The sequence below is a fragment of the Artibeus jamaicensis genome, unplaced genomic scaffold (genome assembly GCF_021234435.1).
Source record: "Artibeus jamaicensis isolate MK-2021 breed Jamaican fruit bat unplaced genomic scaffold, CSHL_Jam_final contig_3176, whole genome shotgun sequence".
Lineage (NCBI taxonomy): Eukaryota > Metazoa > Chordata > Mammalia > Chiroptera > Phyllostomidae > Artibeus > Artibeus jamaicensis.
The window spans coordinates 1,073,749-1,090,440 of record NW_026521740.1 but is presented as its reverse complement, the minus strand read 5'-3'; positions in this window follow the sequence as shown (position 1 = coordinate 1,090,440).

Here is a 16,692-nt window from a genome sequence, read left to right as displayed (position 1 = left end):
AGAATGACTCCAAGCATACCATGCTATGCTAATATTTGATAAGAAGCTTCTATTGTGCATGGCCTATGTCTTAAATAAAGAGCATTTAATATTTGACATATGTTTATTAAATACTGATTAGCAAACATCATATTGGGCACTAGGATTCTGCCAGCAGCAAAGTTACAACCCTTATTGATGAATTTACATAATCTTAGGGGGGATGAGTAATGAGTCAAAAGGAGTCTTCCCCATGGTGGCGACACACACACTGAGGACCAGCATAAGGAAGGGGGAGTCGAGATAATGGAAGGGTGTCACTGCAGGGCAACTGATTTCCCGGAAGTGAAACAGAGCATTGATAGTGTCACAGAGAATTTGCCACATCTTAAAAACAGGATAGAAAGGGCATGATACTCCTTTGCTTCCACTGCAGCCCAGAATGGAGATTTTGGACATAAGTAGGCCCTCAAAGAGAATTAGTTTTCATTAAATTGTGAGACTTTCTATTTTTAAAAAGTACCCTCTAAGTTATATGGAAACTTTATTTTTAATTTTTCCTAGATCTTTTAATTTTTTTTAACTTTTTAAATTATAGTTTATATAAAATGTTACTTTGTATTTGTTTCAGGTGTACAGCATAGAACACAGGCACTTTAAGTCAGCATTTGCTCTTCTATCTCCAGGGTGACATTCCCCAAATCCCCCTATTGTTGCTTGCCCCACTCAGAAGCTACTGTTTCCTCTGACCCCAGTGCAAACCACACATTGCTTTCTCAATGTCCTTAAAGAATTGTCAAATGTGGCAGGTTAAACCTGGGCCCTACATCTATTACTCCAAATTTGGTCCTTCCTTCATCCCATATACTAGTGAGGGCAACCTGTATTCACCCTGAATCCAAGCTGAGAACCAGATAATCTCCCCAGGCTCCTCCCTCTCTTTTATCTTGCCACATTATTGGATCATCAAATCACCTCAGTTCTGCCTCCTAAATATCTCTAATTAGGTCTCTTTTTTTCCAGTTCCATTGCCATTGATTCACCCCCAGTATCTGTGATCATCTCCTAAAGTTTAATATTTGTTTTTTAACTTCCAAACTGCCCCACCAGAATGACCTTTCTAAAATGTGGAGTTGATCAAGTTTTCCACTTGGTGAAACGATCCAGTGTCTGTGCCAGGTCTAGAGGATGCTGTGCAGCCTCCAGCAGCTGGATGCCCAGGCCAGCAGAACGCTGTGGACTTGCACACTGAGGTCCTTTGCTTAGAATCTCCCCCTAATGGAATAGATCTCTTTGAATGCTTCTATCATAACACTGATCACACCCTGTTGATCGATAACTTAAAGATTTAAACATGCATTATGTTATAAGGCAAAAGTATATGAGAAAGAAAAAATGCAACTCTCACAAACCTACCCACCAAACCACATGAACTTCAAATTTTTGCTATGTTTTGCATTAGTCTGCGTTCTCCAGAGAGGTTTCTGCTGGCCTCTGCTTAATGGCAAGTTGTGTCCCCAACCTAATACCATGTTAATTTAATATCACAGCTTGAGGTTTCCCGAAATGGTTAGTGTAAATTTGAAAACCAGACTTATATGAGAACAGGTTAATGACTATAAATTGCCTGTAAAGAGTATTATTAATTACATTTTCCCCTGTAGCCACCTAGGAAATGACAAATATCCTGGGGTGGAATCTATTCTGTGGCTGGCAATTTTCATTTTCCCTGGCCCCTCCTTTCACTGTGGAATAGCCCCATTGAGGATCCAGGCCAGCTTGAGGATTCTCAGGAATGGCTTCCTGACTTTGCAGGGGCTGCAAAGCTTGGCCTCCAGTTCTTCACTGTTTACAAGTCATCTATAGTCATGGTTCTATTTTCATCCCCCTCTTCATGCATTTATTTGCATGCTTACAATTTTGTGGGTCTATATTGACTACCCATACATTGTTTCAAGCTCAGCAATGAAAAAATATTGTCTAGCTTATATTTATATTGTAGTAGGAGGACATTTGTAGAAAAATGAGCTTGCTATGCCATCAAGAGTTAATCAGGTCTCCTGATTTAAGGTGTTAAAGTGGGAAAAGTATGTGTTGTTTTGTACTTTACTTGTACTTCTAGTAGTGCAGGACATAAGGCCAAATCAAAATGAGCAGAAATACACAGGAAAAGAATTGAATGTATCGTGTTTTAAAATTCATTTTACAAAAATTTTAACAGTTTTATTGAGGTATTACAATTGACCCATAAAGCTGTACTTATTTAAGTCTTGACGTACACATCTATGTATGTGTACACATTTAAGTAGGTACACATTCATGAAACTATAACCACGGTCTTGATAATAAACATGTTCCTCACCCCTTAATGTTTCTTAATGCCCTTTGTAATTCTTGCTTCCCCGCTGCTGCCTAGTCACTCCTAGGCAACCACTGCTCTATTTTCTGTCCTTATAGATCAATTATATATAAGTCGAGTCATCCAGTATGTAAGCTTTTTGTGTAGCTTCATTCACTTAATTATTTTGAGTTTCCTCAACATTTTCATTTTCATTTCATTTTCACCACGACTGTAAAATAATTCTCATTATATTACTTATAACTTTTGTAATGGGGCCTTTTAACTTATAACGATTGCAATAGATGTGCGATTGTGTATCTTTGGAGCTTTAGTTTCCACAGCCCAATAATAAATGATGCTGAGCACTTCACTGTATGCACTTGCCATCTCCATGTCTTCTGCAGTCAGCTGTTCAAATTTCTCACTCATTTATTACTAAGTGGTTTGTTTTCTTATTACTGAATTTGGGAAGTTCCTTGGCATATGCTAATGTAAGTCATTTATCAGACTCATGATTTGTAAATATTTTCTCACAGCTTGTGGTTTCTCTCTATTCTTTTTTTAAATTAACTTATTTATTTTTTAAATTATTTTTCAACTACAGTATTCTTTCTTTTACTCCCTTCCCAGCCCACCCCCCATGCCCTCCACCTCCCTCCCCTTTCCACCCTCCTTAGTTGTTGTCCATGTGTCCTTTATACTAGTTCCTGTAAATCCTTCCCCTTTCCCCCCTGAAATTCCCTCCCCTCTCCCCTCCAGTCGCTGTCCCCCTGTTCTCGATTTCAGTGTTGTTGTTTTTATTTTGCTTGCTTGTTTGTTTTGTTGTTTAGCTTCCTGTTAAAGGTGAGATCATATGATCATCACTCAGCATAATGCTTTCCAGTTCCATCCAAGCTGTTGCAAAGGGTAGGAGCTCCTTCTTTCTCTCTGCTGCATAGAATTCCATTGTGTATATGTACCACAATTTTTTGATCCATTCATTTACTGACGGGCACCTAGGTTGCTTCCAGCTCTTGGCTATTGTAAATTGTGCTGCTATAAACATTGGGGTGCATAGGTTCTTTTGGATTGGTGTTTTAGGGTTCTTAGGATATAGTCCCAGCAATGGAATTGCTGGGTCATAAGGCAGGTCCATTTTTAGTTTTCTTAGAAAATTCCATACTGTTTTCCATAATGCATTCTCTATTCTTTTAACAGTGTCTTTCCAGTCTGCATTCTCTATTCTTTTAACAGTGTCTTTCCAAAAGCAGGAGTTTCTTTTATTTTATTTTAATGGTCAGGTTCAGCAATTTGTTCTTTGATAAAATTATATTTGTGAGACCATACCTAAGAAAGCTTTACCTAACCTAAGATCATTACTTCTAGGAAGTTTTATGATTTTAAGTTTTACATTTAGGTTCAGGATTACTTTAAATCATTGTAGATGTTCAAATAAAATGAAGTTCATTTTTAATGCATATAGACATACAGTTCTTCAAGCATCATTTGTTGAAAAACAATAGGTGAACCTATCTATGGTGATGCAAAATTTTTATGTGTTAATTAAAGAGAACATACTCTGCTATACTTCACATCACAAAAACTTTTGTTAGAGGATGTCTCCTCCATTAAATAAGATGTATAATAAACACCTAAAAATTGTCAAGAAAAACTGTGTTCCTAACACAGAGAAGTCTATGTTAGAGGAATTTGCAAAAACATTGTCTGTAATCAGACAATGTTACATTTGGCTGTTTCCTTCTAAGTTCAAAAGTCTAGTTTCACATCATTTTTAGAATAAAACATCTTAATAATTCTTCCATTTCCTTTTACAGTGACAATTAATTAATTACATGCTTTGTATTTTCTGCATCTTATTCTAATTATTTTTCTATCATATCAGAAGAAGACTGGAGCTATTTTCTCAAACAATTCTTTTTCCTCAAGTGCTAACACCCACACTTGCAGAACCATTTGAAAAATAACGTTTCTCAGAGATGTTAAGCTACTAAAGTCACACAGCCAGTTACTCATAAAGATTAAATGCCAAGTTTCCTACTTCTAATTTTCTTCCCTGTTTCACCCAGCTTTTTAAAAATTATAGTTTACATTTAGTGTTATTTTGTATTTCAGGTATGCAACATAGTGATTAGAGAATCATATAATTTATGTTTCCCCTGATATTTCTAGTACCCCAATCGCCACCATATGTAGTCATTACAATATTAATGAATATATTTCCTATGCTATACTTTACATCCCCGTGACTATCCTATAACTACCAATTTGTACTTCTCAATCCCTTCGCCTTTTTCATCCAGTCCTCCAAACCCCCGCCCCTCTGGCAATCATCAGTCTGTTCTCTGTGTATCTACCAGTCTATTTCTGTTTTACTTTTTTGTTTATATTGTTTTTTAGATTCCATGTATAAGAGAAATCACATGGTATTTGACTTTCTCTGACTGACTTATTGTACTTAGCAAAATGCCCTCTATGTCCATCCGTGTTCTCACGAATGGTAAGATTTTGTTCTTTTTTATGGCAGAGTAATATTCTATTGTGTGTATATTCTACATCCTTATTATCTATTCATCGATTGATAGGCACTTGGCATTCTTCCATAACTTGGCTATTATAAATTATGCAGCAATGAACAGGGGAGTACTTGTGGTCTTTCAAATTACTGTTTTAGGATTTTTAAGTTATATCCCCAGAAGTAGTGTGATAGGTCATAAGGGAGTTCCATGTTTAGTTTTGAAGAAACCTCCATACTATTTTCCATAGTGACTACACCAGTCTGCATTCCCACCAACAATGATTGTGGGTTCCTTTTTCTCTGTATCCTCACCAACACTTACTTGTTTTTTGCCAGCATTATGCTAATTCAAAAATCAGATAATGATGCTACAAAGAAAGAAAGTTACAGACCAATATTCCTGATGAGCACAGATACTAACATCCTCAGGAAAATGTTAGCAAAACAAAGCCAGCAATACATTGAAAAGATCAGACATTGTGGGGTTCATTCTGAGGACGCAAGTGGGATTTATTCATTCTTAGGATTCAAGGTTGGGACAATATCTGCAAATCAATGAATGTGATACACTACATAAACAAAATGAAGGATGAAAGTCATATGATCATATCAATAGATACATAAAAGCTTTTGACAAAATTCAGCACCCATGTATGATAAAAACTCTCAGCAGAGTAGGACTAGGGAGACAGTATCTTAACATAATAAAGGCCAGATATGACAAACCCACAGCTAACATCATACTAAACAGGGAAAAACTAAAAGATTAGAAACAAAATAGAGATGTCCACTTTCACCACTCTTACTCAACCTAACACTACTTTAACATGTTTTTAAAATGAGATCTGCTTATAGGTACCAACTGAGATATGTTATTACAGCTGTTATCTATAAATACCTGGGTGTGGGGTGCTTTGTAAATGTGAGGAAATATCATATTTTTCAGACTATAAGATGCACTCCCCCCCAAATTTGGGAGGAATAATGGTTGTTAATGCTGCTGTTGAGTTCTGTTTACATTTACATTGGTAAAATATTATGTTATTTATGCTATTAAATATCTTACCACATTTTTTGCTTCAAAATTATCTTTCTTATTATCCTCCTTTAAAACCTAGGTGTGTCTTATGGTCCAAAAAATACTGTAGTTGCTTATACATCAAGGCAGTGAAAAAGTGACCTGGCACCCCAGCTAGTGTGAAATTATACCGGCACCTTCCTTTCTAGTTAGCTCTCTCCAGATTGGTATAAATCACTGCTGTTTAGTTTAACCAAATCCCATTCAAGGATACACTGTGTAGTTTTGGAGATTTAATATCTTACAAAACTGAAACAGTTCAGATCTAATCTAATCACTTTAAGTGGAAAATAAGTAATCACACAAGCAAAGCAAAATTAAATGGATCAAAGGACATGTTTTTTATATGAACAAAATGCTAACTGGTCAAAATAACTGATTTCTAAATTCACACTAAGATGAAAGCCTAGAAAACTCTTCTTAATGTTTTGTTGTACCTTGTTTTGTTTTGTTTTTAATCCTCTAACTATCTTCCCCTATGCTTTCTATAATTCTTTCTTTCTAGTTTAAAATATTCAGAGTTCAGAATTAGGTGCAAAGAAAGCTATATGTTGATTTTCATGGCACTTCCTTCTCAGTCTATAATGTTGGGCCTTCCATCGCTATTATGGATTCCAAGGTTAAAGGACATGGCAGGGACTGATACCTGCTAGAAATGCATCATCTAGGACCATTGAGTTTCTGGCATTTTGTTCTATGAAATATGGCCATTACAAGCTCAGTCCCCAGTGAGTTCACATGAAGCACTAACACAGAGATTCATCCTCACAATTCTATGACACGGAGAGATAAAGTTGTGGGGCCCCAAATTTATAATTCTGTAAATGCTAGGATGTATAAAAAATTACAATAAAAACTTTCTACTATTTTTAAAGTGACTACACAGCTCAAATAGTGAATTATTTCAAACCCAAGTTTTATTATTTTTAAGGTCAAATTATATCTAAAGTAATTATAGCTTACTATTAACACTAATACCATGATAAGAAAAAGCAAGAGAAAAAAATAAAAGGTGCGTTTAAGTTTTTAAAAATCCCCATATAGTATAAATATGCCACTAAGTTTGAAACCTGGACTAGTAGTTAGATGAAGAAAAATATATAAATATGGCTAGAGAAAGAAAGAAAGATATGGAAGATATTGATTTCCTTTTGTTTTGTTTTCTTTTGCTTGCTGTTACTGCTTTCCCTTGTTCTAAAGAGCAGATACTCTTAAATATGATTTTAGCCATAAAATAAGGACAGAAAAAGTGAAATACAGGACAAAGAAGCAATTGTACCTAAGAAGATGAGCAGCAACGCATCGAGAAGTCAAGCTAGAACAAATACTTCAAAAATGTATGGGAACCACAAAAGTACCCACATAGCAAGAACAATCCTGAGAAAGAAGAACAAAGTTGGAGGGATCATACTTTCTACTATCAAACTATACTCTAAGGCCATAGTAGTCAAAACAGAATGGTACTGGCCTAAAATCAGACACACAGATTAACAGAACAGAATAGAAAGCCCAGAAATAAACCCAGACCTTTATAGCCAATTAATAATCAACAGAAGAAGCAAGGACATACAATGGGCTAAGGATAGTTTATTTAATAATTGGTGTTGGGAAAATTGAACAGATATATGCAAAAAAATGAAACTATACCACCTTTGTACACCACACACAAGAATAAATTCAAAATGGATTAAAGACTTAAATGTTAGACCCCAAACCATAAAAACTGTAGAAGAAAGAAATAGGCAGCAAAATCTCAGACATTGCTTATAGCAATATTTTATTGGATGTGTCTGCTGAGGCAGGGGAAACAAAAAGAAAAATGAATTGGATTACATCAAACTAAAATGTTTTTGAACATCAAAGGAAATTATCAACAAAATACAAAGACAAGCCATGAAATGAGAAAACATATTTGCCGATACATCTGATAGGCGGTTAATATCTAGAATTTATGAGGAACTTATAAAACGCAACACCCAAAAAATGAACATTCGAATTAAAAAGTGGGCAAAGGACTTGAATAGACAATTCTTCAAAGAGGGCATACAGGTAGCCAATAAACATATGAAAAGATGCTCAACATCACTAATCATCAGAAAAATGCAAATTAAAACCACAATGAGATATCACATCATACCTGTCAGAATGTCTATCATCAATAAGCCAATAAACAATATGTCCTGGTGAGGATATGGAGAAAAGGGAAATACTTTTGAACTGCTGGTAGGAATGCAGACTGCTGCAGCCACTGTGAAAAGCAGTATAGAGTTACCTCAAAAAATTAAAATGGCTCTGCCTTTTGACCCAGAGACCCCCCCTTTTGGGAATCTATCAGAAGAAACCCAAAACACTAAATCAAAAGAACATAAGCAACCCTATGTTCATTGCAGCATTATTTACAATCTCCAAGATGTGGAAGCAGCCCAAGTGTTCATCAGTAGATGAGTGGATAAAACAACTATGGGACATTTACCCAATGGAATGCTATGCAGCCATAAAAAAAGAACAAGAAATGTTTACCCTTTGCAATAGTACGGATGGGCCTGAAAAACATTATGCTAAATAAAATAAGCCAGTCAGAGAAAGACAAATACCATGTAATTTCACTCATATGTGGAATCTACTGAACAAACTGAACAAGCAAAATAGAGACAGACTCAGAGAGAGAGCAGGATGATGGCTATGGGCAGGGGGTGGAGGGACGCAGGAAAAAGGACTCAGACATGAGCAACAGTGTGGTGATTACGGGGGGGTACTCTATGGGGGATAAATGGTAATGGAAAAATACAATAAATAAACAAACAAACAAATAAATAAATATATTGCAGTTTGGCAGTTTTGTTTGATTAAGAAATAGCAGCACAATTTACAATACCCAAGAGCTGGAAGCAACCTAGGTGCCCATCAGTAAATGAATGGATCAAAAAATTGTGGTACATTTACACAATGGAATTCTATGCAGCAGAGAGAAAGGAGGAGCTACTACCCTTTGCAACAACATGGATGGAACTGGAAAGCATTATGCTGAGTGAAATAGGCCAGGTGTTGAAAGACAAATACCATATGATCTCACCTTTAACAGGAAGCTAAACAACAAAACAAACAAACAAGCAGAAAAAAAACAAAGACATTGAAATAGAGAACAAGGGGACAGTGACCAGAGGGGAGAAAGAAGGGAATTTAAGGGGAAAAAGGGGAAGGGGTTTGGAGGAACAGATAGGAAGGACACAGGGACAAGAACTAAGGGGGGTGCAAATGGGAGGGAGGTGGGGAGCAAGGGGGGGGGAAGGCTGGGATGGGAAAAATAGACAAAAAACTGTACTTGAAAAATAACTAAATAAAAGTAATTATAAAAAAAAGAACATGAAATAACTGTTGAGAGAAATGGAAATAGGATATAAATAAAAGATAAAAATTCTTACTCAATAAGCCATATTGATATTGGAAGGCAAAAATAATAAATGAAAAGAAATATATCCACATATAGGCAATATAATTGATGTTAATAACTGAGTAAATATTTAGGTATTAGAACTTCCTGCATACTAGGAGAGGATAAAAAAAGTATAAAGCTATTTAAAGAAAAAAATTCTCAAAGTTTAAACAAGGTACCTTTGTTTTTTTAAAGTCAATATATAACAAGAAGAAGCAGAAAATTTTTACAGAGGATAAAACAAGGAAATTGGACAGAAAATACTTGGAATTTTTTACATATTTTATTATTTTCATAGTTTTATAGTCTAGTTATATCTATAGCCATTTATTTATACTCCAGAGTATCCAGGTTCTTAAGCTATAATATTAATGAAATGTCTGCTCTTCAGTCACAATATAAAATTATGAAACAGAATGCTGCAATGTATATTATTAGTGCTTCACAGAAACAAAGAGAAAAGTTTTTGTAGGCTCATTCTAGGGTTACAGTTAATTTAATACTGACCTCTATGCTTTGCTCATTATGGCTTGACTCATCTGCTTAAGAGACATTGAATTTTTGGTGTTGAATTTTACAACATAGGTCAAATTTACAATAGTAAGAAATTAGTCAAAATGTAGATACTGTAAAATTCCAAAATTATATCAGCCTCAATGCTCTTCAAGAGTTATTTTTTGACAACTACATTATAATTTAAGTGTATCACACTATCTAGGAGAAACCTTATCTCTATGACCAGAAAACAACAAAGCTTTGAAAAAATGATTCTCTCTCTCTCTTCTCCTTTTTTCTATTAGGGTATGGAGTGGAGGTCAAGTCTTTATTTCAGTCATGTGATAAGTTTACAGTTCATTGGTTTTTCTGTAGGTGTAATTTACATACACTAAACATCGTCCTTTATAATGTATAACTTTGCACATTTTGACATGTTAAGATATCAAATAGTTACATCACTCCAAAACATTCCTTTCTGATTCTTTCTCATTACCCTTCCTACCCAACCCCCAGGAATGGCAACTTCTGACTTGCTTTCTCTCCTTATAATTTTGCCTTTGCAATAATATTATAAAACTTGACTCATTCATATATATATATAGCCACTTGAGTCTGGTATCATTCACTTAGCATAATGCACTTGAAATTCATCCATATTGTTAGGTGTTTCAGCAGTTCATTATTTTTATTGCTGAGTAATATTCCATTGTATTGATGTACTACCTACAGTTTGTCAATCTATTCTTCAATTCTGGGATATTTGGATTGCTTCCAGTTTCTGGAAATAAAGGTAATATGGATATTTGTGTGATGGCTTTAATGTGACAACATAAATTTTCTCTATTTATTTATACATTCATTTATTTTTTAAGTTTCTTTTTATTACTTGGTAAATAGGAATCCTGACTCATATGGTAAATGTATGTATAACTTTATAAGAAACTTAAGTAGTTTGAAACTACCATTCTCCAAAGTCGCACTCCCATTTTATAATTCTACCAATAACATATACGAAGTCTGTCCGGAAGATATCCAGCCATGTACTATGAAAAATAAAGACATCTATTGAAGAAGATATAAGATACAAGAAACATTGTACATAAGACAATGACACCTCAGTTCCCTTTGAAGTAGGCACCTTGGGACCTCACACACTTCTCCTAGTCCCAATCAACTGCCCCCTCATATTTTCATGGATCCTATTGAAGGTCTGAAATTTTCCTTTCAAAGGTGGTTTTACTTTTGGGAAAAGACAGAAGTCGCAGAGTACCAAATCTAGGTTGTCTGTGGCTGAGTTATCTGGCTGATTTGATGTTTCACCAAAAAACTCTGCATGAGAGGTGATGTATGAGCCAGTACACCATTGGGACAAGCTGCCAGTCACCAGTTGCCCATAGCTGTGGCCTTCTGAATCATCCAAGCAGTTTCTATGGAGGAACATTAAGCTTGAGGAAGCTTAATGCAAAATTTGATGCAGATTCATTACTCTACTCAATCATTTTGAATGTGATAGCCACACAGTGCACATGCTCACAATAGTGTCTCCATCCCCACTGACTAGGGCAGTGAGTTTGTCATTGTTCACACATGTACATTACGATGCACTCTCCTTGGCTGCCAGGTTACATTGATGTCATACAAACCATTCTAGTTATATTAACAATAGGTGGACTTTATCTGGACATTGTCTCATATCTATATCTATATGTAGATATAGATATAAGATATATACATGCACATATATACATATATAAACACACATACATGCATATTAATTATAGTATATTATATTATATTATATTATATTATATTATATTATATTTATTATCAATAGCTGGACTTTATCTGGACAGACATTGTCTCATATCTATAGATATAAGATATATACATGCACATATATACATATATAAATACACATACATGTATATTATATTATATTAACAATGGCTGGACTTTATCTGAATAGACATTATATCATATACATATATATGAGAGATATACACATATATACATACACATGCACACATATACACATATATATAATACACATACATGTACATGCACATATATGTGTGTATATATAATTTCAGTTGTTCTGTACTTTGTCAGGTCTTGTCAGTTTTATTTTTTAAAACATCTGTTATAGCTATGTCATGCTATATCATTCACAGTAGACTTTAATTTTTTTTTTAATTTTATTTACTTTTAGAGAGAGAAAAAAAAGACGAAGTAAAAAGGGAGAGAAACACTGATAGGTTGCCTCTTGCACATCTCCAATCAGGAGACCTGGCCCACAACCCAGGCATGTGCCATGATTGGAATCAAACCTGTAACCATTGGCTTTGTGACCTATCGCTTTGCTGAACTATGCCCAAAAAATGGAGTCACAGGCAGGGCTGTGGTAGGTTAACTTTTAAAAGCTAGTTCCGCAAGTGGAAACTCCTCTGGTTAATGCAGAAAAGTTATCAGGAATACTCAATGATGTGAATATATCCAGGGGCAGGTGAAATGTTAATGATCCCTCTTGAAATGTGATTACTTTTGAGTTCCTTTCTTTTTGAGGTTGTAATACAGTGGTTGTGCCACCATTTACATCAAAGAACTAATGTTATTTCTGAAACAGAGGCTTAGTTTTTCCATAGATCTGAGAAAAGCAATGATGTCATGTAAAGCTTATAGAAAAAAATAAGTAAATACATAGAAATTTAAAAAATTTATAGCTAAATCTCATAAGTTCTACAAAGTTGATTATTTATAAAATTCAGCAAGCACAAACTACCACTGATCATAAACATTAATATGACTTCTTTTTCTAGGAACATAATCATACCATATTTTTAGAATATTTTCTTATGTAATAAGCACATTATTTTATCTTGCATTTCAACTTGAAATATACATGTGGACTATTTCAAAATAATATCTCCTCTATATCTCCTTTGTCCATGCTAATACAAAGGGGAAGTTCTCTATGGAATTGTACCAGAAGGCAAGTTGCAATGATTTTGGAGGGTCAAATATGGGAGGATAAAGGAGAAAATATCTAAGCAGTCAGTCCTTTGTTAGTCTCCAGGTGTAACTTCAAGAATTTATGACCTCAATGGCACACTTTAGCCAAATATGTTTCAATCCAAATAGCCACATTACTGAATTGATAAGTGACTGACTTTAAGTGCATGTATATAAATTTCAGAAAGTTTAAAATTTCTTGAAATTGTATGTAAGTTTAATTTTTAGGCCTTTGGGGGTTCGTCTCTTTGTTCCTGCAGCAAAGATTTTTCATGTTGCTGAAGAGAAGTTGAGAATCGCTGCTGTAGAAAGTATCAATAAATATTCACACTGTAATTTTCCAAAAGGTTAGCATTACATTAATACACATTCAGAGTGTGTCAAGAACAGTACGTGTGGGAGAGTTAGCACCATTGTCCCATAGTCAGCCATCCAGATTCCACACACAGTTGTTCATGCCTGAGTGACAGAGAAAGGGGGATAGTAATTGGCCTTAGGTGTTTGTCCCTCTCCCACACACCCATACCATATGCACATGAACACAGTTATTTTAGAAGTTTTCCTTATTTTCCTACTCTTTACTCCTCATTGTTAGATTCAATAGTGTGTATAGGGTGTGTACATTGCAATACCCAATGATCACTTTAAATACTTCTGGGTACTAATGGTATTGAATATTACTTTTGAAAAGCATCAAATGAACTAAGAATAAAGAGACCCTTTATATCTTCAGTAATTGATGACAATAGTTTGGTAACATCTACTTGGTGTGATACTGTGCGTTTGTTTGGTGGAGGCTTAGAAATAGTTTTTCAGATCCCTCACAAATTTACTTTCATTCCAAGAAATGCAGCACCCAATAAATAGCACACTTCTTTTTCCAAAGTCTTCAATCATTTGTTAAGTGAGAAAAATAACTAAAGTAGATAACAGCAAAATGTCATATTGATTACCAACAAAGGCTAGGTTGCAGAACCTAACAAAGAATATGTTGCAACAATGGATTCCCCAATACCAAATGGCATAATTTCATAGACATTGTCCCCATGATACTCCCAGCCATGAGCAACACTGTAAAATTCTTCCCCACCTCCCATTATTTAATGAAACTTACTCAAATCATGGCAGGGAGAAGCAGCACAGAAACTATGTTCCTTGACCGGAAGGTACAGAAAAAGAAAAGACTGATCTACTCATGTAGTGTTTGTCTCCCAAAATCATCAATAGTCACTACTCTTTTCCTGGGAGAAGGCAGTGGTGTGACAGAGCTGTAGATCCTCTACATAGGAGGGAACATCGTGAGTGACCAATGAGTTTTGTCTCCTTACAGGAAAGGGTTGTGTAAACTGTGAGGATATTTGTTAGCTTCAAACCGTGAAGGAATGAGGTTCCACACACAGCTGTGAATACTAGCTCTGTTTTCTCCCAGTACATTGTTTAACAAGTAGGTGAACACAGTAAGAGGAAGAAGCTACTCTTACCCCAGAGTAGCTGAGTTGCAGAAAATCACCAAGTATAATAATCTGTCCTGGGTTTTGCATGATTTGAGAGTGGCTGCTATGTTTTTCTAGCATTGATATAAGAACATGGATTCAAGGGAAAGTCAAGAAGATTTTTCTCTTTTGAATTCCCTAAAGAGAACTCATGGCTAGTATCTTGCTAAGCTAGAAGGAGGACAGAGATCATGACCTTTGAACTGAATTTAAAATATTATATTCTAGATATTTCTATAAATACTTGTCCAATGTTTGAAAAAATACCATTTTTTCCTGTTTAATCTCAGCATCATCTGCCTTGGTAACTATAGTGAAGAAAGGTTTGTTTTTCTTATTACCTCAAAAAAATGTCCTACAGGCCTCTGGATTGCATTATGCATCCCTATGTACACACTTATGGTCATCTCACTCTTATGCTGTAGTTTTGGTTATTCTAAAAGTCATATTAAATTTGTTGAGAGTATTTGGTGAAAATATTACACTTAGAAACACAGTGATTTGTCCAAGCTTTACATTGATATTTGATTGCTGTAGTTACAAGTCACATGAGAGTAGTTACACCGTACAGTAGAAATGCTGTACAGAGTAAAAGGAGTGACAGTGACAACCTAGACCTAGAAATGGCACAGGTCTTGAAATCCAACAGAGACTTCTTCAAATTGCCTTCGTTTTCTGTTTTACCAACCCTGTAGTGTTATACCTAAATACCATTCCCCGGAGGAATACAAAGGCTGAAATAGAAGATAAATATGACTTAGAACATGATTGAAAGGTTGTAGAATGTGTTTAGCCAAGATTCATACAAAGAAGGTTGTGCCAGAGCAAGCAATCATCTCCCTAACCAAAACCACACATCTATCCAGGAGCTATCCTACTCTGTTCCTTGAATTCCTATGAGTGAGCTTCAGTGTCTTGCTCCTATGCCCTCCATTCCCAACCCTTAGTTTCGTTCTGCCTCATGGACACTGAACAAATTAAGCATGGATCTTGAAGACCCTTAGTCTGACAAATGTTTGTAATCCTAGAAGGCTTAACAAAAGGATAAAATTTTGAAAATGTGTGAAGCTAAAATAATCACTATTATTTATATTTTAGAGGAAGAGTAATGAGTATAAACATATTGAATATTAAGGGGTAAAATTAAAATAATGTAGGTAAAAACTCCAGGTTTTAATGTGATCCCAAAGTATTCTTGGTCTATGAATTTAAATTATTTTGTAAGAATGATTGTAAGAATACAGTAATCCTCATGCAGTTGTTTTATGGACCAACATATAAATTAATATGTGAAGATTCTGTTCCAACACAAACTTTTGGAAAGCAAAAAAAGCAAATTAGCCTCCTTCAGCCAAAGAGCAGTACTTAATCATTTAAGCATATAATTATAAAACTATCTAAGTGTTAAAAATAGGTGACTGGAGCTAAAATACTAAGAAGGGTACCAGTGGGGGTAGGACACAAAGTAGAGATGCTATAAGACCTTACTTGTTCCCCTCTCTCATGGGTGATGAAAAACAAATACACCTGAAAAAAGCAGGGGAGAAAACCTCATGGATACAGACAACAGCATGGTGATTGCCAGGGCAGGTTTAGGAGGGTATAAGGACGGTGATGGATGGAGGCTTGGCTTGGGCTGGCGAACACTCAATACAGTGTGCAGATGATATGTTGTGGAATTGTGCACCTGAAACCTGTATAACTTCCTTAACCACTATCACCCCAATAAACTCAATGAAAAGAAAAAAAGAAAAAGAAATACCCCTACATATGAATTATTTGTTTTTACTCTTGTTGGAAATTAAATGTTTTATATAGGCTTTACCTTAAATGTAATATCAACAAAAGATGTGTTGTAAAGTAAAAAAATGGTGCACAGCTATTAATTTGTAAGAGTAGTGGCATAAAACAAACATGGCGGTGTTGATCCTCTTAGTGTGATTCACTTTCCTATGATAAGTCATCACAATTATGCAGAAGTATTTTATCTTGAAGAAACCCAGAAAATATGAGAATGTATAGCCTGAACAGATTGAATACAATATTAAATAATGACTGATGTATAAAATGTTATTTTATTACTCTCAACTGAACTAAAAAGTGAAGACTATTTACAGAAATAACAAACATATCCATCAAAATTATAAATATGATTTTATTTTTTTAAGATTTTATTTTTTTAAGATTTTATTTATTTATCTTTAGAGGGAAAGGGAAGGAGAGAGGGAGAGAAATATCGATGTATGGTTGCCTCTTATGCATCCCCTGCTGGGAACTGGCCTGCAACCCAGGCATGTGCCCTGACTGGGAATTGAACCACAATACTCTGGTTCACAGGCCTGCACT